The 24,430-nt window shown below is 38.5% G+C and overlaps 1 pseudogene; it reads left to right on the forward strand.

Moving 5' to 3' along the window:
* LOC115283830 overlaps positions 1-24,430 on the forward strand; it is a 121,217-nt pseudogene that overhangs the window by 49,407 nt on the left and 47,380 nt on the right.

The following is a 24,430-nucleotide window of genomic DNA, read 5'->3' on the forward strand; positions in this document are numbered from 1 at the left end:
TGTGGTTTGTGCTAGAAAAAATGCTGATAGGAACAAGTCATTTCTGTCCTGAGGTTTACCCTAGCTACTAACTAAAGGTTGTTTCTTATAGGACTGGCTTGGGCTTAATGCAACAGAACAGGTAATCATCATTGCATTATCTCCACCTCTAGGCATTTATCCATGAACACTAACCTAATCAAGATCCAATATGCTTTGAAACAGACCACAACACATTAGCATTAACCATCATTTTATTGATTTTCTTCAATGCACAAGTATTCATTGAGCACCTGCTGATTCAACCTTAATCTTATTCCTAAGAATCTAATGCAGTTTAAAGACAGAATTAATCATCAAAAGAGAAAGCTCAGGTTCCTGCTGAGTTGTTCTGTGGATGTTTACTGTGAGAAGTAATCCTTTATTAACCACTGAACATCCGTATCAGTGATTCTTTCTGTATTGCATTTTACATTCACAGCGGTATGTTGGGGAGAGGATTCCAATGGGAGAGTGACACACTAAAGAATGAGTATAAGTAGAAAGGATCAAGTTTAGTAGATTAAGGAAACAGGAAGCATCTTGAGAACTCTCCAATTTTTGGTGTGCAGCAGGTCAAGGCCAGGAATAAATTGATAACAGAAAGGGCAAGCAAGTTCCCGAGATTCAGGGGACTGGAAGTTCTATAACAGAAGTAAAGGTTAGAAAAAACAGTTATCTGTACTGAGCCTTGATTAGCATAGTTGTATCTGGCAAGAGAGAAAAGGGAGAGAAGAGCAGGGTTGGATAGTCCAGCAAGAGTTGGATAGAGAAGTTAAATCTATGCACTTAACCAATATACATTCAAATATTCCCACTGCCAAAGGGTGTGAAGTAAGGGAAGTTTGGGGTTGATGCTAATGCTGCCTATCAATAAATTTATGACCAAAGTTTAGCATGAGGAAGAGACATGATCCAAATGTTATTTCTTTGAGTCTCATTCCTGGTAACCTACAGTCTTGTGGAAAATTTCCAAGCATGATTCATGTGGTTAAAGGTGGGCATTTAAAGCAATCAAGGTGAAATTCACATAAAATAAGGCTTGTCATTTGAAAGTGCGCAATTTAGTGGCTTTATACATTCACAATTGTGCAATCATGCTCGGAACATTTTCATCGTTCCCAAGGAGATCTGATAGCTATTAAGCAGTGACCAACTTCTCCCAGTCCCTACCAGCTACTAATCTGTTTTCTGTCTCTATGAATTTGCCCGTTCTGGACATTTCTTGTAAATGGAAGCATACAATATGCAGCCTTTTGTCTCAAGCTTCTTTCTTCATTTGCTCAGCATAATGTTTTCAAGATTCATTCATGTTATAGCATGTAACAGTACTCATTCCTTTTCATGGCTGATAATATTCCATTTGATGGATACACCAAATTTTGTCTATTTGTTCATCTGTTGTTGGACATTTGGGTGGTCTTCATCTTTTGGCTATTGTGAATAGTGCTGCTATGAACATTCATGTTCAAGTATTTCATAGAATGCATATATATATATATATATATATATATATATATATATATACATATATATAGTAGAATTGCTAAGGCATATGGAAACTAAATGTTTAACTTTTGTTAAACCATTTTCCGCAATAGCTGCACCCACTTTACATTCCAACCAGCAAATGCATGAGGGTTTCAGTATCTCAATATTTCAGCCAACATTTGTTCTTGTCTGTCTTTGTTATTATAGCCCATCTATAGTCTGTGAAGTGGTATTGCCTTGTGGTTTTGATTGCATTTCCCTAATGACTAATGATATTGAATACCTTTTCATGTGTTTATGTCTGAGGGACATTTACTGATAATATCATTCATTCTGAAGAATAAACTATCCTTGCTATTTTAAATGCCTTCTAATTTAAAAAAAATAAAAACTGGATGTTTTTAATATGATAACGTAGTAACTCTGAAGATCAGATTTTTCTCCTTAGAGTTGTTGTTGTTGCCAACTGTGTGTTATAGTTGCTTGTTTGTTTCATGGTTCTTCTAAAGTAGTTTTTAAAAATTTTTTAATGTTTATTTATTTTTGAGAGAGAGAGAGAGAGAGAGAGAGAGAGAGAGAGAGAAAGCGAGCATGAATGAGGGAGGGTAAGAGAGAGAGAGACACACACAGAATCTGAAGCAAGCTCCTGGCTCTGAGCTGTCAGCACAGAGCCCAACGCAGGGCTTAAACCCATGAACTGTGAGATCATGACCTGAGCTAAAGTCGGCCGCTTAACCGACTTAGCCACCCAGGTGCCCCCTGACGTAGTTTTTAAATGACTTTATCATGTGTGGTCTTTAAAATCTATTCCTTTAGCTTGTGGTCAGATGGTGGTTCAGCAGGAATTTTCTTAAATTCCTGGAGTTCGTTAAAATATTAAAAAAAAATACCTTTCTTGTCATTGCAAATTGGCTGTGTGTTAGAGCACTCTTTAAATGCTTAGTACAATTTGACAATAAAATATTATGGAGAGAGAGAAAAAAAAAAGAATTGATAGGAAAAAAAATAAATAAATGCTTAGTGAATCATATATAACACTACCTTAGCCTTCACTTTCTGCTTGTGCTGAGACTAAAATCAACCATTAGTGAAAGCTGAGGACCTTCTCAAGACTTGTCTAAGCATGCATCATGTCCTGGGTATGCATGTGGCTTTTTAAATTTCCCTTTATATGCAAGAGCTTTTCAAAGCCCTTATTCCCCCAGGTAACGCCTAAGCTTTTCTTCCTAGGATGTTAATGTGTTTACTATTTATTTAGGCTATAACCTTTTGCTCCAGGTACCAATGGCTTATTCAGGTGCCTTTAAATATTTTCAAGAAGCAGCCCCCCCCCTTAGCCATTTTTCTGTCCTGAGAGTTTGGAGTTAGGCAAAACAAAGGCAAGTGCCTTGCTTCATTCCTTCAAGGAGCCCCCAGACAGATCAAACTGACAAACACAATTCCTTGAGAACGAGTTCCACTTGACTCTTGGAACCAGATACCCATGGAGGTGGGAGGCTGGAGTGAGGGGAGATTCAGGCTGCCATCTTTAAGACTGGCATCTCACCAAGAAGCAGAGTAGCGGAGTGGGGCAAGCCAAATTTAAATGCCAAAACAAAGCTCTTCTACCATATTTGTTCCCTATTCTGAATTCAGCATTCACTTGATGACTGTAATCCTTTGATAATATCCCAGAATTCTGACATCGTTTACTCTGACAGTTTCTGCTAATTTTCTTGGTCTTTCTGTGGAGGCACAGACTGTTGGATCTTCTTAGACTCCCATTTTTGCTGAGCAAAGATAGTATTTTACAAAGAGTATACCTGTGGCTCCTGAATTCAAGCCACAGACTCTATCTAGTGCTTGATGCAACACAGTGATCTTTTGCAGCACTGGGCGCAAGCTGATGGCAATAGACTTAACTGATGCATTAACACCTTACTTAATGGCAGTAATCAAAGTGAGCCTTTTAAAACTTGAACCCTTGGGACTTCATCAAGATAAAAAAAAACTTCTGCACTGCAAAGGAAACAATCAAGAAAACTAATAGGCAACCCACAGAATGGGAAAAGATAGTTGCAAATGACATATCAGATAAAGGGCTAGTATCCAAAATCTACAAGGAACTCACCAAACTCCACACCCATAAAACAAATAACCCAGTGAAGAAATGGGCAGAAGACATAAACAGACACTTCTCCAAAGAGGACCTCCAGATGGCCTACAGGCACATGAAATGATGCTCAACATCACTCATCATCAGGGAAACACAAATCAAAACCACACTGAGATACCACCTCACGCCAGTCAGAGTGGCTAAAATGAACAAATCAAGAGACTATAGATGCTGGCAAGGGTGTGGAGAGACGGGCACCCTCCTACACTGTTGGTGGGAATGTAAACTGGTGCAGCCGCTCTGGAAAACAGTGTGGAGGTCCCTCAAAAAACTATCCATAGAACTCCCCTATGACCCAGCAATAGCTCTGCTAGGGATTTACCCAAGGGATACAGAAGTGCTGATGCATAGGACCACATGTACCCCAATGTTCATAGCAGAACTGTTAACAATAGCCAAAAGATGGAAAGAGCCTAAATGTACATCACCTGATGAATGGATCAAGAAGAAGTGGTATATATATACAATGGAGTATTACAAGACAAAGAGAAAGAATGAAATCTGGCCATTTGTAGCAAAGTGGATGGACCTCGAGGGTGTCGTGCTAAGCGAAATAAGTCAGGCAGAGAAGGACAGATACCATATATTTGCACTCATAGGTCTAACAGGAGAGCAGGAGAAACCTAATGGAGGACCAGGGGGAGGGGGAAGAGGGAAAGACAGTTGGGGAGAGAGAGGGACGCAAAACTTGAGAGACTATTGAATACTGAAAAAGAACTGAGGGTTGGGGAAGGGGGAGGGGGGGAAAAGGTGGTGGTAATGGAGGAGGGCACTTGTGGGGAAGAGCACTGGGTGTTGTATGGAAACCAGTTTAACAATAAATTATTAAAAAAATAAATAAAGTAAATAAAACTTGAAATCCCATTGGAAGAAACAGCTCTCTCTAGCAGTAAGTGAATGGACATTGGGTCCAGACTATCTGGGTTTGCAATCTGGCTCTTCCATGTACTAGGTTCATAGCCTTAGAGAACTTTCCTAACCCTTGTTTGCCTCAGTTTACTCATTTGAACAATGGGGATAGTAAGGCACTTACCTGCCAGAGGAATGTTGTAAGCATTAAATGTATTAGTACTTGTAAAGTTTTCAGCAAAGTCTGACACAAAGTCTACATGTATTACTGTTGTGTCACTTAAACAGTAAACGTATAATGATTTTGCATCTTTTTTTTTCTTAAAGTAAAAACTAAAACTCTTCCAATGGCCTTGCAAAGCCATTTGTAATCTGGCCTCTTCATCACCTCTCTGACTTCGTCTCCTGCTACTTTTCTGCTTGCTCACTCAACTCCAGTCAGTCTAGCCTCAAATGTTCCAGAATTGCTCTAGCACAGGAACCTTGTCACTGGCTGGTATGTCTTGCTGGAACATTCTTCCCAAAGATATCTTCAATTGGTGAACTCCCTCACCTTCTTCCTTGGACTTCTTTGACTTGCTTATTCATCCTTCCTTCATGCAAAAGTTTGCCCCTTGCTAAACACTACTGCTAAACATTTTATCATTTGTCTATATGCCTGTAATATGTTAACATACGATAGTAATGAAATTCCATCATTACTCTCTAATACATTGCTGCTTCATTATGGCATTTACTAACAGAGTGAAAAAAAAATTACCAGCACAGAACCTACACACCAGGTGTTAAGGGATATATTGATCTTATCCAGCAAGTACTCTGTGATGGAGAATCTTCTTTGGATACAAACGACAGCCAGAATTACTGACATTGAATTGGGCTTTTTGAAATCAAGAGGAATATTATGATCCCAGTATGACAGGGACTAAGGAGTAATATTTAATCAACAAGGCAAGGTGGGTGAAGTTACAGTAATAAGGGGCAGAGCTAAAGCAGTAATCAGAACAGTCTTATCCACAAGGACAATATGAAGGGCTATATCAATGGCCTAGCCCTATGTTACAATCTGGTTCTCAGGGAACCCCCTTTTTTTAAAAAAAAAAGTTTACTTATTTATTTTGAGAGCAAGAGAGAGTGCGAGTGAGAGAGGGCTACAGAGAAAACTAAGCAGCCTCCATGCTCAGTGCAGACCCTGATATGGGGCTCAGTCTTCACAACCATGAGATCATGACCTGAGCCAAAATCAAGAGTCAGACACTTAACCGACTGAGCCACCCAGGTGTCCCGGGTTCTCACGAACTTTGATTTCCTCTTCATTTCACAAGTTATCACTTCATTCCACAGGACACTGTCCCATTATGTTGATGATATCATGCTGATTGGATCTAATGAACAAGATGTAGCAACTATCCTAAATACCATGGTGGGAAGCATGCATGCCAGAAGGTGGGAAATGAATCCCACAAAAATTCAAAGGCAGGCTTCCTTGGTGAATTTTCTAGGGATCTAGAGGTCAAGAGTATATTGAAATATCCCTTCCAAAGGGAAGTATGACTTGCCACATCAGGCCTCAACTACTATTGAGAAATAGGCATAATGGGGGTGCCTGGGTGGCTTTGTCAGTTGAGCGTCCAACTCTTTATCTCAGCTAAGGTTTTGATTTCAGGGTTGTGAGTTCAAGCCCCACATTGGACTCCATGCTTAACATGAGGTACACTTAAAAAATAAAAAGAAATAAGAAATAAGCACAATGACTTTTGATTCTAAGGGTAATATATATCTTATCTGGGAGTACAATTCCCACCTATTTACTGAGTAAAGGCTTCCAGTTTTTAGCAGAGCCCAGAATAAGAAGAGGTAACAGCCCAGGCTGTTGCAAGCCATGCAAGCTGCTTGGGCCATGCAAGCCCAAGCCATGCAAACTGTTTTGCCACTTGGTCAATATGGCTCAGCATATCCAATGGCACTTATAGTGGCTGGCAAATCAGGATGCATTTTTAGGCTCCCAAAGGTGATGTATTTGCCTATACGGTATCTCCTCCTTACTCCCATGGCAAATACTTAATTTGGGTAGATACTATTACCTAAATAATTGTATCATACTAGCTGTTGCACCTCCAACCCTGCTACTTTTTCTCAGAGTAAAACAATGTAAGGTTAGTCTCATTCTGGAAATTCCTCCATTAATATTTTCTTTCAAAAGTTAGAAATAAAATATTTAAATAGAGTTTATGGATGTCTAAAATGCCAAGAGGCACATTCTGATAAGTTCTCAGCTTTTTAATGGCATCATTGGTTTTTGCTTTATGAAAAAATGAAAGTACAAAAACAGAAACTGTCCTGTTATGCATCTCAGTCTGTATGAAGTATGGAGAGAGATAAAATAGGATATTAGCTGTGCAGAAAAGGAAAACATTCTTTACGATCCTGGTGATCTCAAATGGGCTCCATGCAGGTGTGCCTGAACAAGATGATGGCTGTTTGCTTCCACCTGGTTATTTTCACTTGGGAGAAGTGGCCTTAAGTAAGTGGACTTGTGCACACAGTGTGTGCACAGGAAGTGAGATATGTGGGAGAGAGTGTCGATGTAGCCGGAGTAAGCAGAGGGGCAAGGTGGTTGATGGTTATCTTTTAGTGATGCCCAGGGACTATAGCCCATAGAATTATGGGCTATAAAATCCAGCTGCAGGGCCCATTTCCAAAGCAAGGGGCTGTACTTTTTCTGTTCTTGGGTAGCAAAGTGTGACAGGGAACAAAGAAGGGGAAGGGGTAATAGACCAAATATTCAAACTGGATCACCAGTAACATTTGTAACATTTAAAGATTTCAGGGCAAGAGTTCACTTGGGGCCTACTTGCCATATATAAATAAAATCTTATGTTGAATAACATAAAAAATCCACCCTCATAATGAGCTGAAAGACCAGGTTCAGATTTAGAATCCTGGGTGTGTTTTAGTTATGTATTTTTCCTATTTAGTTTATCAAGAAAATTTAAAAATACAAATCTGTCAGTCATAAGTCTGGAATAGTTTCTTGTGTGATGTTCAGAACTATACATCTGGATACCTGGGGTATCCAGGGCTTCCCTCTGCTGGGCCAGGTGTAGAAGGAAGTCACAGGGCAGGAGGTTATACAAGACCATGAATGTGAGAAGGCCTGGATTATTGGGAGTCAGTTTAGGATCTGTTTTCCATACTTAGAGTATTCATCGTTCTATTCTAGTGATGTTAAAGGAATGTGGGCCCTCCTACCTTGGGCCCATGGTCTACATTTCAATCCCTAGAATTCAGCACTGCCCCCCACTTTTTATGCACTCTGAGCTTCCTCATCAATAGATGCTCCACATGCACATTATCTGGATAATGTAGCCCACTTGTCCCCTGGTAACTGCATATAAATATCACTTCTTGGTTACCTCTCAGCCCTGGGAGTATAACACTGACCATGTCATTCAACCCTCAGAAGCATAGATTCAGTAAAGAAGAACACCCAGGCCTCTTGGGGATTCAGACATGGGGTCATTTGGGGAGCAAATTCAGGGCCCTAGGTACCTGTGGCATAATTAGGGGCAGGGACATGGACTCTGAGTATGCACACAAAAAAAGGCTTATCTCAAAAAGAGTTGTGTATGTGTCTTTTGTCTAATGTTAACCACCTAAGATTCCTAAGCCCACATAAGGGCCTTTAATATATTAACTATGTTAACACAGAGATATATGCATTCACACACACACACACACACACACACACACACATATCACCATCACCACCAGCATGGTATGAACCAACAGAAACTAGGAGAGGCAAGAAACAAACTATCCCTCAGAACTTCCAGAAGGAACCAATCGTATCAACACCTTGATTTCAGACTTTGGGCCTCCAGAACTATAAGAGAATAAATTTGTATTTATTTTTTTAAAGTTTATTCATACATTTTTGAGAGAAAGAGAGAGAGAGCACATGAATAGGGGAGATGCAGAGAGAGAGGTAGACAGAATTTCAGGCAGGCTCTGGGATAACCAGAGCCTGAGATCATGACCTGAGCTGAAGTCAAGAGTCAATTGCTTAACCGACTTAACTGACTGAGCCACCCTGATGCCCCAGTACTTCAGAATTTTAATCAGGAAGATCACTCCTCTGCTTAACATCCTTCAGACCTATAAATTTGTATTGTTTTAAATCACCTGCTTTGTGGTGATTTTTGATTTTTGATCCTCTATAAAACTAACACACCCCGGGCACCCGAGTGGCTCAGTCCATTAAGCATCCAACTCTTGATTTTGGCTCAGGTCATGATCTCATGGTTCGTGGATCAAGCCCAGCATCAGGCTCTGCACTATCACTTTCTCTCTCTCTCTGGCTGGCTCTCTCTCTCTCTCTCTCTCTCTCTCTCTCTCTCTCTCTCTTTCAAAATAAACTTTAAAAAGAAAACCAGCACATCCCCACAGGAGATCTTTCTGTGTCATACCCCTGAAAATTCTCTCTTCCTCAGTCCAGATATTACCATTGTGTTCAGTTTACCTGCAACAGTACCAAGTCAGCTAATTAAGACTGGTCCTGCTGTAGTTGAAGTTTGTTTTCCCACATTGCTCTAAACCAGTGGCTCGAAAACTTTACTGTGCTTGAGAAGCACCTGAAGGACTTAGAAAACCCTGATAGCTAGCAGCCTACCTCCAGAATTCGATTTAGTAGGTCTGAAGTGGGGTCTGAGAATTTGCATTTCTAACAAGTACCCAGTGATGCTGATGCTGCTTGTCCACTGCAATTCAATAGTACTATTTGGTCTCCAGGCAAGCTAGGTGGTCCATTGGTTTCTTTCAATAAAATGCAGTAGGAGCTAGACCACCATCTCTGCCATTACACAGATTGTTTGTGACCTTATATTTTAATTTATTTATTGGGGGCTGCAATAAAAGAATTTAAAATAGGCTTACCAAACAGTTGACTCCTTTCAAAGAAAGTAAGATATGGGTCAAAACAAATAGAAAAATACAAAGTTCTGAGTCAGTGTCATTTATATAACAAAAAAATCTGCAACTTATTTATTTCAAACAAGCTTTTATTTTTATTTTTTTAACTTTTTATTGTTTCTCTTAATAGTTTATTGTGAAATTGGTTTCCATATAACACCCAGTGCTCTTCCCCACAAGTGCCCTCTCCATGACCATCATCCCCCTTCCCCTTCCCCCCTTCCTCTTCAGCACTCAGTTTGTTCTCAGCATTCAAGTCTCTCATGATTTGCCTCACTCCCTCTCCCTAACTCTTTCCCCCCCTCCCCCTTCAGCCCTCAGTTCCTTTTCAGTATTCAGTAGTCTCTTTTTGACATATTTTTTTTAACTTTTTAAATGTTTGTTTATTTTTGAAAGAGAGAGAGCACGAATTGGGGAGGGTCAAAGAGAGAAACACAGAATCTGAAGCAGGCCATCTGAACCATCAGCACAGAGTCCAATGCAGGGCTCAAACTCACAAACCACAAGATCATGACCTGAACCGAAGTCAGACGCTCAACCGACTAAGATTTTATTTTCAATGCAAAAAAAAAAAAAATGTCAAATATATCTGTAAAAGGTAAAAGTAAAGTCAGATATCAGTTAATATTATTTTGGGGTGATTAACTTTGAAACAAAACTAGTGGTTTGGGCTACTGAAAACTAGAATATCTGTGAAGAACAAATTCATTTCTTCTTTTACCATCCATTCCTTTCTATACCTTCCAACTGTAGGATGAAATGAGTCATTTAACAATTCTACACCATTGGGACGCCTGGGTCGCTCAGTTGGTTAAGCATCTGACTTCAGCTCGGGTCATGATCTCACAGTTTGTGGGTTCCAGCCCCGCGTCAGGCTCTGTGCTGACAGCTCAGAGTCTGGAGCCTGCTTTGGATTCTGTGTCTCCCTCTCTCTCTGACCCTCCCCTGCTTGCACTGTCTCTCTTTTTATCTCAAAAAAAGACATAAAAAACAATTGTACACCATTAACATACACCAGTAACTTCTAATATGAATTAATCCTCTGTACATCTATTGACTCAACAAGGAGAAAATGAAATGGTTTCTTCTTGTAAACCAAACCCTTAGATATCAGGGTGCACATGCTTCAATCATTTGACCACACCAGCCTCGAATCCCTCTTGCCCACCACTAACCAAACTTGCTTGTTTTCTTTTCTTTAGAGGCCACTCTGTGATTTAAATAAATTTTTCTACCTGAGAACCCTATACTTTTTACACAAACCATATATCCCTTATACTTCCAAACCTTCAGTTTTCTTACCTGTAAAATGAGGATGAGCCTGTGACCAGACATCTGAAACTGTGAAAATTTAGAGAGAGAGAGAGGAGGAGAGGTAGAGGAAACGTGGAAGAAGTACAGAGATGGATAGATGGAGGAAATATAAGCTAAAACTTAATTACCAATTCACTGATAAGCAATCTTACTATGACAAATTTTCTTTTCTTTTGAATGTCATATGAAATACAAAAACCCAAATAGAACTAATATTTGTGAGTTAATAATGATCCTTTTTAATACTTTTGCAAGGAGTTAACTTCTCAAAGGCATTGTTACTCCAAAATACTACATTTTTGTGACCAGGTGGTGAAGGCACAGCTTGTGCTTGGCCTATCTGCTTTAGCTACTTCTTCTAGTGACCCTTTTCTTAGAAGTTATTGATCTCTAATGCAAAGTTTCATAAATCTCCCCCTTTGTAGTAGTCTTAAATCTACAGGACAAAGGACTTGCAATTATGAATGAAGTACATTTCACAATATACTATCTTCCATACTATCTAGTATATAAGTACATTATTAGCATTGGACTGGTTTTTTCAAAACTAAATTTCAACAATTTTTTCTTACTCAGTTTGCAGGAAAAATTTAAAATCATAAAACTCTCAGTAACAAGTATATGTCAGAAATGATTAGTTAATACCTATGGCTCTACACTAATACCTGGATTCTACAGAGTTGCCCCCTGCTGATTCCATATCAATTTCAAGTCTGTCTTCTGGTTCTTCACTTTCATCTTCTTCCACTTCCTTCTCCTCACTTCCAACTTCTTGGGCCTCTTCTTCAGAGTTCTCATACTTATATTCAGTTGCTTTGTTAGTGAAGAAACTTATATTCAGTTGCTTCTTTATGACCAGAAGGTGGCAGAAAAAATAGCCCAATTTAAAATCAATATAGCATCAAGTACTCTGCCCTCAGAAGAATCTGTAGAATAGAAATATGTTTTTTTAAAAAAAAAAAAGTAGCTGGGCACATTCCTACTAGTTGATGATAACACTTCTGTGGCCCTCAGATTTCTGCTGCTTGATAATTTTCTCTGTGACGTTTTCTCCCTATTTCCAATAGATCTCATACCCTGTGCTGCTGATTATTTCTGACCCTTGTTAGACGTGTCCTCAGCATTTTGTATGTTTTTGTCAGAACTTCATTGGAAAATACGTGTTTGATTTAAAGACAAATTCTGTCATGAAACTCATTGGTTTCTCAACCCCTGAAAAGTGCCCCAGTACCATTTCATCATTTTCTCATATTATCTTACCAAGAATCTACATTTTTAAAAGTCATCAACCAAATGCGAGGAGAAGAGTTGTTTGCCCTTTTCTTTCAGGCTCATTTCCCCCCAAGTACCTTCATGAACACCTACTTCCCACTGACACTTACTTTCTCTGGGCTCACGAATTACACTGATGAACTCAGGTCTCAGCTCTCTTATCAAACAGAAGCTGATAGAAACTAAACTGTTTTTCTCAAGACTGTAAAGATCTTTATACAATTGAGTACAATGCTTTGTAAAACATTGATGTTTTGCTTAATCACCTGAGGCAGGCACAAAGAGTGGCCTGCAAGTAAGCCAGCTGTGCCAACAGAGGCTACAAGAGCCTGAAGATGTTGCCTTCATTCACAACCACCACGTCCTCTGGTGCATTGGCCCCAGCTTTCTCATAAAGTGGCAGCATCAGCCAGTACTTCGCCCTCCCACACCTTGAGCTCCACCAGTTCTGACTTCTGGGCTGTAGCTCTCTCTGTGGGTTCCTCCAGTTCCCAGGGTCAGGTGCCCTCTGCCAGGTACCTTCCCTCCTAGACCTTAGCTCCTGGAATTTAACCAGACCTCTTCTGGGTCCTTCACCTCCCGAGGCATTAGTCCATCTCCAGGGTCACTGGTTCCCCGGAGTGGCACCTGACCACCATCCAGCCTGTGTGGGGCTGCACCAGCAAGGATATGGCTGTTATCATGGATACCATATAAAAGGGAATGGATCACAGCTCTGAATAGGGACCAAAAGTGTGCCATGGGGAACTCAAAGATGCGCCTTCCTTACCCTTATTCTCTTCCTCTTTGTTCAAATAATTTTCATCCTCTTCCTCAAAGCTGTCATCCTCCTCCTCTTCTTCACTGTCCTCTTCCTCCTCTTTCTCATTCTCCTCCTCTTCTTCTCCCCCCCATTGATCTCCCTCCTCTTCTCCCTCCTCCTCCTCATTGTCCTCTTCTTCCTCTTCCTCCTCCTCTCCAATTTGCTCCCCCTCTTCTTCCTCCTCTTCTACTGGATGTATATCCCAATTCTCCTGGACTACAGGCTGAGCAGCCTCCTGCCCACCCTCCTCCTCCTAAAGGGCTGGAATGGCTGCCTGGAAATCCCTAGGGGCTGCAGCTCTTGCTACTCGAACCCCCAATTCTACAGGCACTGTACCACCCCTGATGAATCCAGGATCCTGGCCCACTCCAACACTGGCTCCCTTCTGGCCACCTGAGATTAGGCCTTGATTCTCTGTGGCAGACGTGGCAGAAGAGATACACCAGTCTGTGCCTCAACTGTAAAAGTGATCTGGCCCCTGACAAAGTTGGCAAAGATAGCAACTGCAGAGTTGAGACTGTTGGCAGCAGTGCCTGCTGGGAGGTGGTGGAGGCAGCAGCAAAGATAGTGGCAGAAGATACAGAGGTCTATGGTGCTTGTGGAGGCCCTGCAACAGGGGGGTTGTAGAAGCAGGGTATGGGGGCCAAGGGGGGTGCTTGTGAAGAGCGGCCAATTGAGACTACACCTGAGGCAGTGCTGGACAAGTTGGGAAGGAATCTGTTGGGTGGGTGATAGGAGGCGTAGCCTTGAAGTCAACAAAGGATTGTGCCCCTGTTGCAAGCTCTAAGTTCCTTTGCTGAAAGGCAAAAATTGACATGCCTTGGGTCCAGTGAATTTTTAAGACCCTCAGCTTCTAGAGTTTGGGTCCTCCTTCCCTTTCTTTGAGACCTCAGAGTCCTGGATTACCTTTTAAGCCCATGCATGTTCTGTCCTTTTAATTCTACCAATGCCAGCAAAACTAAAGTGTTTTAATGTGGAGGCACTCTGCTGCAAAGGGTGAGTTGTTCCTTGAGTTCTACTTGGAGTCAGCTTGTGCCAGTAGGGAGAGGTTCTAAAAAATTGTATAGTTCAGATCTTAGCAATTGTAAAAACCTACCAGAGGATAAAGAAAAGAGAATTTGGACGTTTTAACATTATTAAAGCTCTTTAGAAAAAAATAGAATCAAAATAGATGCAGTCAGAACAGACAGTTGAGGAGATGTTAAAAACCAGAGCTGGACAGTGTTTAATGAATAGTGCTAAATTTGCTTCAAGCCTCCAAAGAATTAACAAAGAAAGATACTTCTTTTAAAAGACCAGCCTAAGCATGAAGGCAGGCTTCCTAGAATGATTTCTGAGTCAACAGTCCAAGACTTTTTGTTGCATTCAGCCCCACTTAGCCAAGATCTGAAGTGTAAACAATTCTTGATATTATGAAGAAATCAACACCTATTTTATAAAGATTCCACTTACCATGGTTACCAAGCAAGAAGCACCAAAAAACAACTCATATCACTGCATGGTAATCAGAGTCAACTTGCCCCACTACTATATAAATTTCTTTCTTTGCCTACTGACGCACTACCATAAGGAGACTAAAGTGACCAGGTGGGAGTTGTACTTCAAGTTCAGCTGAACCCAACTTGATTCCCTTAGCAGAAGTGGTCTCTTCTGGGACTCAGAACATTTACTGTGGCAGACCCTAAAGTTTAAGAGACATCTCCTTCTTGTAAACATTCTTGCTAAATGGTTCTACTCCATGATAAAATTGTATCCCAATTGTATAGAAACCAGAAGGTCACCATGATGTTTGAACTGTTGACAGCTTTCTATGGTCATCAAAATGTGAAAACTGATTTTCACAGTGAAGCCATAGTCCATACTGCAGCCACTTACGCCTTCCAATATAAAGATTAAATAGACCTTATTAAATACAGGAAGCTCACCAAGGTGTAGTGTGGAGGGGAAAACTTCAGATAATGGCTTAGGTAGATAGTCAGTATAGGGTAGGTAGCAGATTTGGTTTCCCTTAAAAAACACAAACCACTGGGATTCCAATCTCATAATGTAACTTCCTTAGAGACTAACATAACTGATGCTACATTAAGTAGCAATCTCAAAGACAACATAGCCCCCAAATATACACTCATCATCACTTGGTTGACTCTAGAATTTGGCAGATAAGGAAAATAAGTCTCAAAAATGGGGAAAATGCAAACAGATCTGAGACTGATTAGCTTCAGTAAATGTCTCAGGTGTCAGTCATATGCCAGAAAGCTCAGGCTGCTTCCTCCCACCTCCAAACAAAGCCACAAAACATCGGTGCCTGGGTGGCTCAGTTGGTTAAGTGTCCGACTTTGACTCAGGTCATGATCTTGCAGCCTGTGGGTTCAAGCCCTGCGCCTGGAGCCTGCTTTGCATTCTATGTCTCCCTCTCCCTCTGCCCTTCCGCTGCTCACACTGTGTCCCTCTCTCTCAAAAATAAACAAACATTAATAATTTTAAAAAACAAACTGAATGGTGAGTCACCTAAAATTCTAGTATCATATCCCAATATGAATCACTTTGTGTCAGTCCATACCTCTGCTCCATTTCCAGACATAATACACTACATACTGTCAGTATAAAAATTTGCCACATCGATTGAAAGATTATCCTCTTCTTTTGTAGGCATATAACATTTATCCTCAGATTCATGGGCTTAAAATAGCACTATTATTCCTCATGATGCTGAAAATGTATGACTATATGAATGAAGTGGTTGAAAAATATTAGATGATAGATGTGATTTTAATAAAGAAGCAGTATCTGAGTAATACATGGAAGTCGGTTTCTATTATGATAAATATCTTCCAAGTGGCAAGTGAAGATTTTTCTGGTAACAACAATACTAGGGCTCCAATGAATCCAGGAATGTCTCTGTAGATGGAATGCCCAGGAAATCCTGGTTACTAGGTATAATATTGGAAAATATAAATAAAGGCAAACAACATACTGAGCTGTTTCCAAAGTCAATAGTTTGTAGCTGTTTCCAAAGGCAATCTTTCCAACAATGTACATGAGGATTGCAGCACACATAAAAATGATTGTTGGAAAGACAAATCCATTTTTGACAAAGTGCCCTGTGCCCTAGTGATCATTGAGACACAGTGTGAAGCTATCGCAGTTTGGAAATTATGCTCCTAAAGCAAAGGAAACCCCTAATACTGCCAGTGGATGGGGCTGCTCAAAGATCATTATTATAGAATGGTGATAAGCAATGACTCAAAACATAAAATGTATGTGAGACTGGTGAGGACCTGATAAACCCACCATTACTGGGGAAAGTAAAACACAGTCTCTGTAATATTGGATTATTTAGGTTAGAAAGAGCTGTAGTATACCACAGCTTTCTTGAATTAAAAAGCAAACTGGAAGCAAACTGTGTTCATTCCTAGGGATTCTGCTACAGGAAGAAGCCATTTTATTTCCCAGATGGCACAATGGATCAGGGTTAAACCTGAAAGCAAAATTAATGAAGGCTATTGTCAGGTTCTTAGTGGGGATAAATATAAGATAAATATTAAGGATCATTATTGAGCCTCTATAGTTTGTCAAGAGAACAATATGGTGGAGTGGTTGCATGTTTAAGGTTTCCATCAGGGGAAAAAAAAGGCAAAGGTGGGTTTCAGTCTCAGAGTTGCAACTTATAAACTATGTAACTTAGTGTAATCTTTAACCTCTATAAATTCAGCTTTCTTATCTATTCAATAGGGATAATATTAGTAGTTGAAAGTACATAATATGCCATATGGAGAGAATAGCCATGAACATTCTTTTAAAATAAAGTAATGGCAGAGAGGTTTAAAATCAATAATCTAATTGTGTACATTAAGAAGCTATATGAAGAAGAGTGAATTAATACCAGGGTTAGTGTAAATAAATTATATAGCTAATAAAAAGCATATTATCAGTTTTCTGATAAGCTAACGTTTTCTTGTGAAAATAAATAAAATTCATTAAGCCTTGCTTGAATAATTAAGGAAGACAAAATACTCATTACCAATATCAGGAATTAAAGGGGATATTTCTACAAATTTTTTGAGCAATCATATAATAAAATAATTTATGAGCAATTTTATGGCGATAAATTTGGTAACATGAAATAGACAAATTACTTGGGAAACACAATTTTAGAAAAATAACACAAAAATAGAAATTCTTAGCAGTGATGTAGCTACAAAAATTTGAATTTCTAGGGGCGCCTGGATGGCTTAGTTGGTTAAGCATCTGACCTCAGCTCAAGTCATGATCTCACAGTTTATGTGTTCGAGCACCTCTTCAGGCTTGTGCTGAAAGTTCAGAGCCTGGATCCTGCTTCTGATTCTGTCTCTCTCCCTCTCCTTCTCCCTCTCCCTTGTCCCCAATCATTGGAGTAAAGACCTAAGTCTCTTTCTGTTAAATATGGTGTTAACTGCTGGAGTTATTAAAAAATACACCTTTTTTGTAGCATGAGGAAATTTCCATTATTCGTGGTTTTTGGAGTGCTGTTTTGTCAAATGCCTTTTCTGCATCTATTAATATAATCATATGCTTTTTTCTCAATTTATTAATTCATTACATTGACAGACTTACAAATGTCAAACCTGCTTTGCATTCCTGGAATGAATCCACTTGGTTATGACACATTATCCTTTTGATATTTTGCTGGATTAATTACTAATCTGTTGTTGGTGATTTTTGTTTGTATCCCATGACATATTGGTCTGTTCTGTTTTTCTTTAAATGTATTTATTTTTCATATTAAGGTGATACTTTATTTTAAGATATGTTGGAAAGTGTTCCCTCTTCTGTTTTCTGGAATTGATTGTGAAAAATGAGTATTCTTTTTTAAATATTTGGTAGAATTTACCAGTAAAACCATCTGAGTCAAAAATGGTGATTTCCCTTTTTTATTTATTTTATTTTTTAAAAAATTTTTAATATTTATTTATTTTTTAATATAGTTTATTACCAAGTTGTTTTCCATATAACACCCAGTGCTCTTCCCCACATAGAAAGGGGCACTTGTGGGGAAAAGCACTGGGTGTTATATAAAAGCCAACTTTGTGATTTCTCTTTTTTAAAGGCTCTGGGGCACCTGGGAGGCTTAGTTGGTTAACCATCTGACCAGCTCAGGTCACGATCTCGCAGTTCATGAGTTCGAGCCCCACATTGAGCTCTGTGCTGATAGCTCAGAGGCCAGAGCCTGCTTTGGATTCTGTCTCCCTCTTTCTGCCCTTCCCATGCTCACACTCTGTATCTGTCTGTCTCAAAAATAAACAAACATTAAAAAATTTCTTTAAAGGTTTTTAACTAGTAATTCAATATCTTAATAGATATAGGGTTGTTAGAGTTATCTATTTCTCTTTAAGTGAGTTTTGGTAGCTTGTGTCTTTTAAAAGTGTTGCTGTGATAGTAGGTTGTGGAGGAAAAGAAGCATTTTATAATCTTCTGATAAAGTCTCATTCTTTTAGTGGGCCTGTGTCTCACAGGTATAGTTTTCACATGTGTTTCTGTCTTTCCTCCAGGGATATGGTTTTTTGTTTTGTGTTCTGTTTTGTTTTTTTGGGGGGGGTTGTTTTGTTTTGTTTTTTGCCCTTGTTTCAGCTGTCTACCTTGGATCCGTGGCTCCAATCTGTCCATAAAGCCCTGTCTTCTATTAACTATGTCTTCCTCCCCCTTAGGTTAAAAAGGAAGACAGAAAGGCTGAAGAAGGCCATAAAGGATAATTCCCTTCTCCCAGGTGGAATAAACTTCCAATTCATTCTGGTGAGTCTTTCTGCTGGAAAGTAGGCTTATGTTATGGAGAAAAACCTGGGAGTTTTTCACAATTGTTAACTTTTTCCTTCTGCCTGCTAAGGCTAAGGCTCCATACATGAGAACATCATAGGGAACCTGGTAGGGCTCCTGAAAGAAAAGCTCATGAATATGTGTGGAACCTTCTGTCACTGCAGCTCCAAAGATTTCCTCGCTTTCATGTTAGGTCACATTCAGCCTCCAGCAATTCCTTAAATTTCCTAGTGAATAAGTAGTCTTAATGCTTTTAGCATCCACATGCTTCTGTTTATCTCAGAATGTGCCTTTCTCTCAGTGTGGTGTTTCCCCCTATGACACCAGTTATTTGATGAGCCAAGGAAAATTGCTGATTTTCGGTTTGTCCAGTTTTTTTCTCACTGTAAGGATGGGAGTGATAACTTCCAATCTCTTTATTTGGTAGGGTTAAAAACAGAAGTTATCCTCTCTATGACTTCAGACTCTGTAATTATATGCATAGTTTCATTCCTAGTGTCAATGATTTGTATTTTATTCTCTTTTAAGAATTATTATTTAATTGCTGGGGTGCCTGGGTGGCTCAGTTGGTTAAGCATCTGGCATCGGCTCAGGTCATGATCTCACAGTTTGTGGGTTCGAGCCCCGTGTTGGGCTCTGTGCTGACAGCTCAGAGCCTGGAGTCTATCTTCGGATTCTGTGTCTCCCTCTCTCTCTGCCCCTCCCCTGCTTGCAGTGTCCCTCTCGATCTCTCAAAAATAAATAAAAAATATTTAAAAAATAAATAAATAAAACATTGAAAAAGTTTTAAAGAATTATTATTTAATTGCATAGTTAAAACATAAATGAATTCTGAAAATTTACAATATCATATGATAATAATGTCCCAATTTACTACTTGCATCCATTCTAGTCCTCAACTGCCTTTATTTGTAAGTCTTTTGTTAGATTTGTACATACCCTTCTATGCATGTATTTATAGTTATATCTTAGTAGAAAAAAATTAATATCATTTGTCACATAAAAGTGGATGCTAAACAATTATATTATTACAGAAATTTGAGCCTATAAAATATTTTTCTCCAATCCATGGTAATGCTTTTAGATCCTACTTATTCTTTTTGATGGATGTGTGCTATTCTATTTTTGGTTGTTTTTTTTTTCTACAATTCTATTTTTAAAGTTTTTTTTTTTACATTTTATTTTATTTTATTTTCCATAATATTTTATTGTCAAATTGTTTTCCATACCACACCCAGTGCTCTTCCCCATAAGTGCCCTCCACCATCACCACCACCTCGTTTCCCCCCCTCCCCCTTCCCCTTCTACTGTCAGTTGGAATAGACTGTAGATGTATTCATTCTCTCTTTATGGATTTCTTGCTGCTTTCTGGATTTTTTAAATGACAAAAGATAGTGCAAATAATAATAGAAAGCCTCCTGGAAGCATGGGCAATACCCTGTTTTTGAACATAATTAAGAGATCTCTATATGTGATGAAACAATTACTTGCCAAGTACCATTACCTCAAGGTTGATAATTATGGAAAGTACTCTTACCATTTTAATCCAATATACCATTACTGAAATAATTAAGCATTTTTCAATAAAAATTTACTACTACATTGTAGGCAAAAGTATGAGTTCTGGGGAAATGGTCAGTGAATGGGTAAGAATTCACATCAGAATTTTTTAAAAATCCATCCAGATAAAAATAAAATTAGTGTATAAGGCTTTTTATCAAGTACAAATGTTGTTTTCCACAACTTTTGTTGTTTCTTGGGAAGAGCCCTGAAGGTTTCTTTATGGGTACAAAAGTTTCCTAAATTACTTGTTTGTTCTAGGAAGAATTGAGAGATGGCCCTCCACATGGGAATAAGTTTTTGTATTGAGGGACATATTATAAAATTGGAACAAGTAAAACAAATCTAAAATTTTCCTTTTCCTTTATAAATCTGTGAAAATTTCATGCTTTTAAGGCACGCTTTGCCATTTAATTATTATATACTTATAGCACTCTCAAATGGGCAAGACCTCTTTGAAGATAACTATACTTTGCTGAAGAACATAAGAGAATATTTGTATAGTTATAAATTTTAAAATGTATATCTATAAATTATATTATAAATTAGTATAGTTGTAAGTTGTATAGCTACAACTTAATCTTTAATGTAGTGTCATCTGAATACATTCTGATATATTTTTAATCTAAACTTGGCAAGGCTGTTCATTCATGTAGAGAAGGAAAGTTGCAAAGTTATTATGTACTTAAATAAACTTGGACTTTCTTACAATATATATATTTGTTTATTCTTATTTTTATGAAATATTTGCCTTGTGGAAGGCTTTCTAAAGCTTATAGCCCACAATAAGATATTTTACTGTTTAGCAAAAGATGATAAATATTGGTATCTTTGCTTATCTATCTACCTATCTATAACATGTTTCTAAATATGTATCCATGTATAAAGAAAATGGTGACCCTACTGGCATAGAATATGAAATGAAGCCTATTTGGGAGACAATAGGGAAATCTGCTTAAAAAGGAAGCAGTGATGGAGTAAGATCACAGAACAATTCAATCTTTTTATCTTACAGATATTTCTAATATTTTCTGTGCATGTATTACTTTTGTAATCATAAAAATAACTGAAATTAAAAATTTTAAATACAGGGTTATATTCCTTCAAACTAATTTCCAAAGATTATTTAGACCCATATGAACAAGGGAAGATGCGTACAAATGTTTACTTTTCTAGAACTATTTTTTAAAATTGTTTAATGTTTATTTTTGAGAGAGAGAGAGAGAGAGACAGAGACAGAGTACGAGCAGGGGAGGGGTAGAGAGAGAGGGAGACACAGAATCCGAAGCAGCTTCAGACTCTGAGCTGTCAGCACAGAGCCTGATGTGGGGCTCAATCTTGTAAACTACGAGATCATGACCTGAGCCTAAGTTGGACACTTAATTGACTAAGCCACCCAGGCACCCCTAGAAGAACCATTTTTAAACAGTATACGAATATGTACTTGAATAAAATAAAAATTTGCAAGTATATAAATCTGAATTTTAACACGGACCATTTCTCTGTGATGAAATTTCTAATGATATAGTATATATTTCCATGAGAGTTTTCAATCTTATTTGACTTTTTAATAAGCAATTTTATAATCAGAAAAAAGTTGAAAATAGCATGTTTTTGTTAACACACACATCCACATACAGCCTTGTCTTTATAGGAGGGTGAAATTTTTCATGGGCTGCAGAGTACTTCCTATGTACCTGTTGTGACTACTTTCCTGACTGGGTTGTTTCCAGTCCGTGGATGTCTAAGTCACACAGCTACCTCTATTTAGGAGGTAATACTTATCTGAATATCACTACTTTCCAAGGACAAAGAGAAAGAAAAATAGGAAGTGGGATAGAGATAAATTTTTGTCAGCTTTTGAGGTGGAATTTATGTATGATAAACTAATTCAAAGTGTAGAGTTCATTGAGTTTTGGAAAACATATACCTCATGTAACCACCACCAAATTTAAGATACAGAAAATTTCCATCAACCCTGAAAGTTCCCGTTTGCCCCATGCAGTCAATACTGCCTCTACTCACTCTAGGCAACCAGCAACAGAATTTTGGTTACTATAGAGTAGTTTATATTTTCTAAAACTCTAAAAGAATTTCTAAAATTGTGGAATTAGTGAGTCATATGGTAAATTTATGTTTACGTTTTCTAATGAAAAGCTCAGACATGAAACTACACCACTATATTTCATCCATGGAAAACAGTAGCAGCTAGACAATGAGCCTGTATATCTGATTACTACTGATCCTTTTCTGAATTTGGTTTGGCTATATACTTAATTCTAGTCTAGCCCAGCTAGACCTTCTCCTATGTATTGCATCTAGTACAAGATAACTGCTTCCTCCTATAGATTTCCTGATTATAGGTCCTAATTTTATATCCTTTGCCTAATGACAGAAGTTCTCATTGAGAGACAAACTATATTTTCTCATCCATTGATTTTGAGTTTATCCATTTCATTGCATTGGCCAATGAGATGTAGGTGGTGGTGGCACAATAACAGATCTGAAACAGCACTTTTGCATTTCAGCCTTAATTCTTGCACTTTGGTATCACCATGAGAATATGCTAAGACTAACTTAATGGAATATAAAAGACAAATGCACCAGAGCCAGGAAATCCTAGGTTTCTGAAATGAGGCCTGTCCAAATCAGCCAACACACATCCATCCATGCAAGTGAACCTAGCCATAATCAGGAACACTGCCAGGTTGAATCCAGAGTAAAATGCTCACATGCGGACTCATGTTCTAAGTGGTTTTTGATATGTTACTGAGCTCTGATGGGTTTTTTTTAAAGCAGCATTATTATGACAGATAACCGATATGGATTGTAATGCTAAAATTCATACACCTTAAAAATATGATGCTAGGAATTAGGTCTCTTAGGGTAATGTGAAAGTAAGATTAACAAAATGAATTTTAAATAAGAGTGATGAAAACCTCCCAACTACTTTACTACATTCCATACGCAGATTAATACAGTCAGAGAAAAGAGATGCAGTATAGAACAGTTTATCCAGGGGCGCTTGGATGACTCAGTCAGTTAAACGTCCAACTTTTGATTTCGGCTCAGGACATGATTTCTCAGTTTGTGAGTTCAAGCCCTGCGTTGGGCTCTGCACTGATGCTGCAGAGCCTGCTTGGGGTGTGTTTTCTCCCTCTCTCTCTCTCTCTCTCTCTCTCTCTCTCTCTCTCTCTCTCTCTTTTTCTCTCTCTCTCTCCCTCTCTCCCTCTTCCTCTCCCTCTGCCCCTCCCCTGCTCTCCCTCTCTCTCTCTGAATAACTAAATAAACTCAGCTTATCCAGTGTATGAAATTCGTCATATAACTGGGAAGTTGTGAACCCAAAATGGGAACCCTGATTTTTCTGCGTCCACAGCAGGCAAACATACTGTCCTTACCAGTCATTCCTGCCTCAGGGACTGGCATCTGGTCTTTCTTGTAGAACACAGGTAGGAGGCCTTAACCACGCTCCATACTTTCCAGTGATAAGCATTTTAAATATTAAACCTCTCTCTAACAATTTACCTCTAAAAAAGTAGAGAATACAACCAGGTGTTCAGGGCAGAACTGCAGCCAGCATTGCTAGTTGGCAAGAAATTAGATCCTAGATCATCACCTAGCTACACCACCATTCCAGTATGCAAACCTTCTTGAGTACACAGAAAGTTCCACCACTCTTGGCTAAAGAACGTTCTCCAATCTATGGAAAATTACCCTCTCCTAAACATATGTGTGTGCGTGCGCGTGTAATAAAATGGAAGAGACTCTTTTCAGAACCATTTTACTTAAAAGAATCTGGTCAATAATAATTTTAAAAGATGCTAAAAATTAAGAAAATAGATATCATCAATGGTCACGTAAGATAATATTTGGATCTATAAACTTCTAAATTTTAATTTTATAGGGAAATTGTTATTTTAAACTTAACAGGCTATTTTATAAATTCACCATAATGTGAGTGTCATTTTGAAGAATATATGTTTTTCTTTTAAGCTTGTAAGTTGCAGTTGTTTTTCTTATTAAAAGATTTAAAAATTTTGAAGATATAAAAGCAGGGAAATGATAAAATGAGAATTTTAAATTATCATGTCTTCTCTTTAAAGTCTTCCCAATGCAACATTTTAGAAATACGTTGTACAAATTCTTGTATATATTGTTTGTTTTGTGCTAGTAGGAAGGAAAGAAAAAACTCTCTTTTTCTCTCTCCT

The sequence above is a fragment of the Suricata suricatta genome, chromosome X (genome assembly GCF_006229205.1).
Source record: "Suricata suricatta isolate VVHF042 chromosome X, meerkat_22Aug2017_6uvM2_HiC, whole genome shotgun sequence".
NCBI lineage: Eukaryota > Metazoa > Chordata > Mammalia > Carnivora > Herpestidae > Suricata > Suricata suricatta.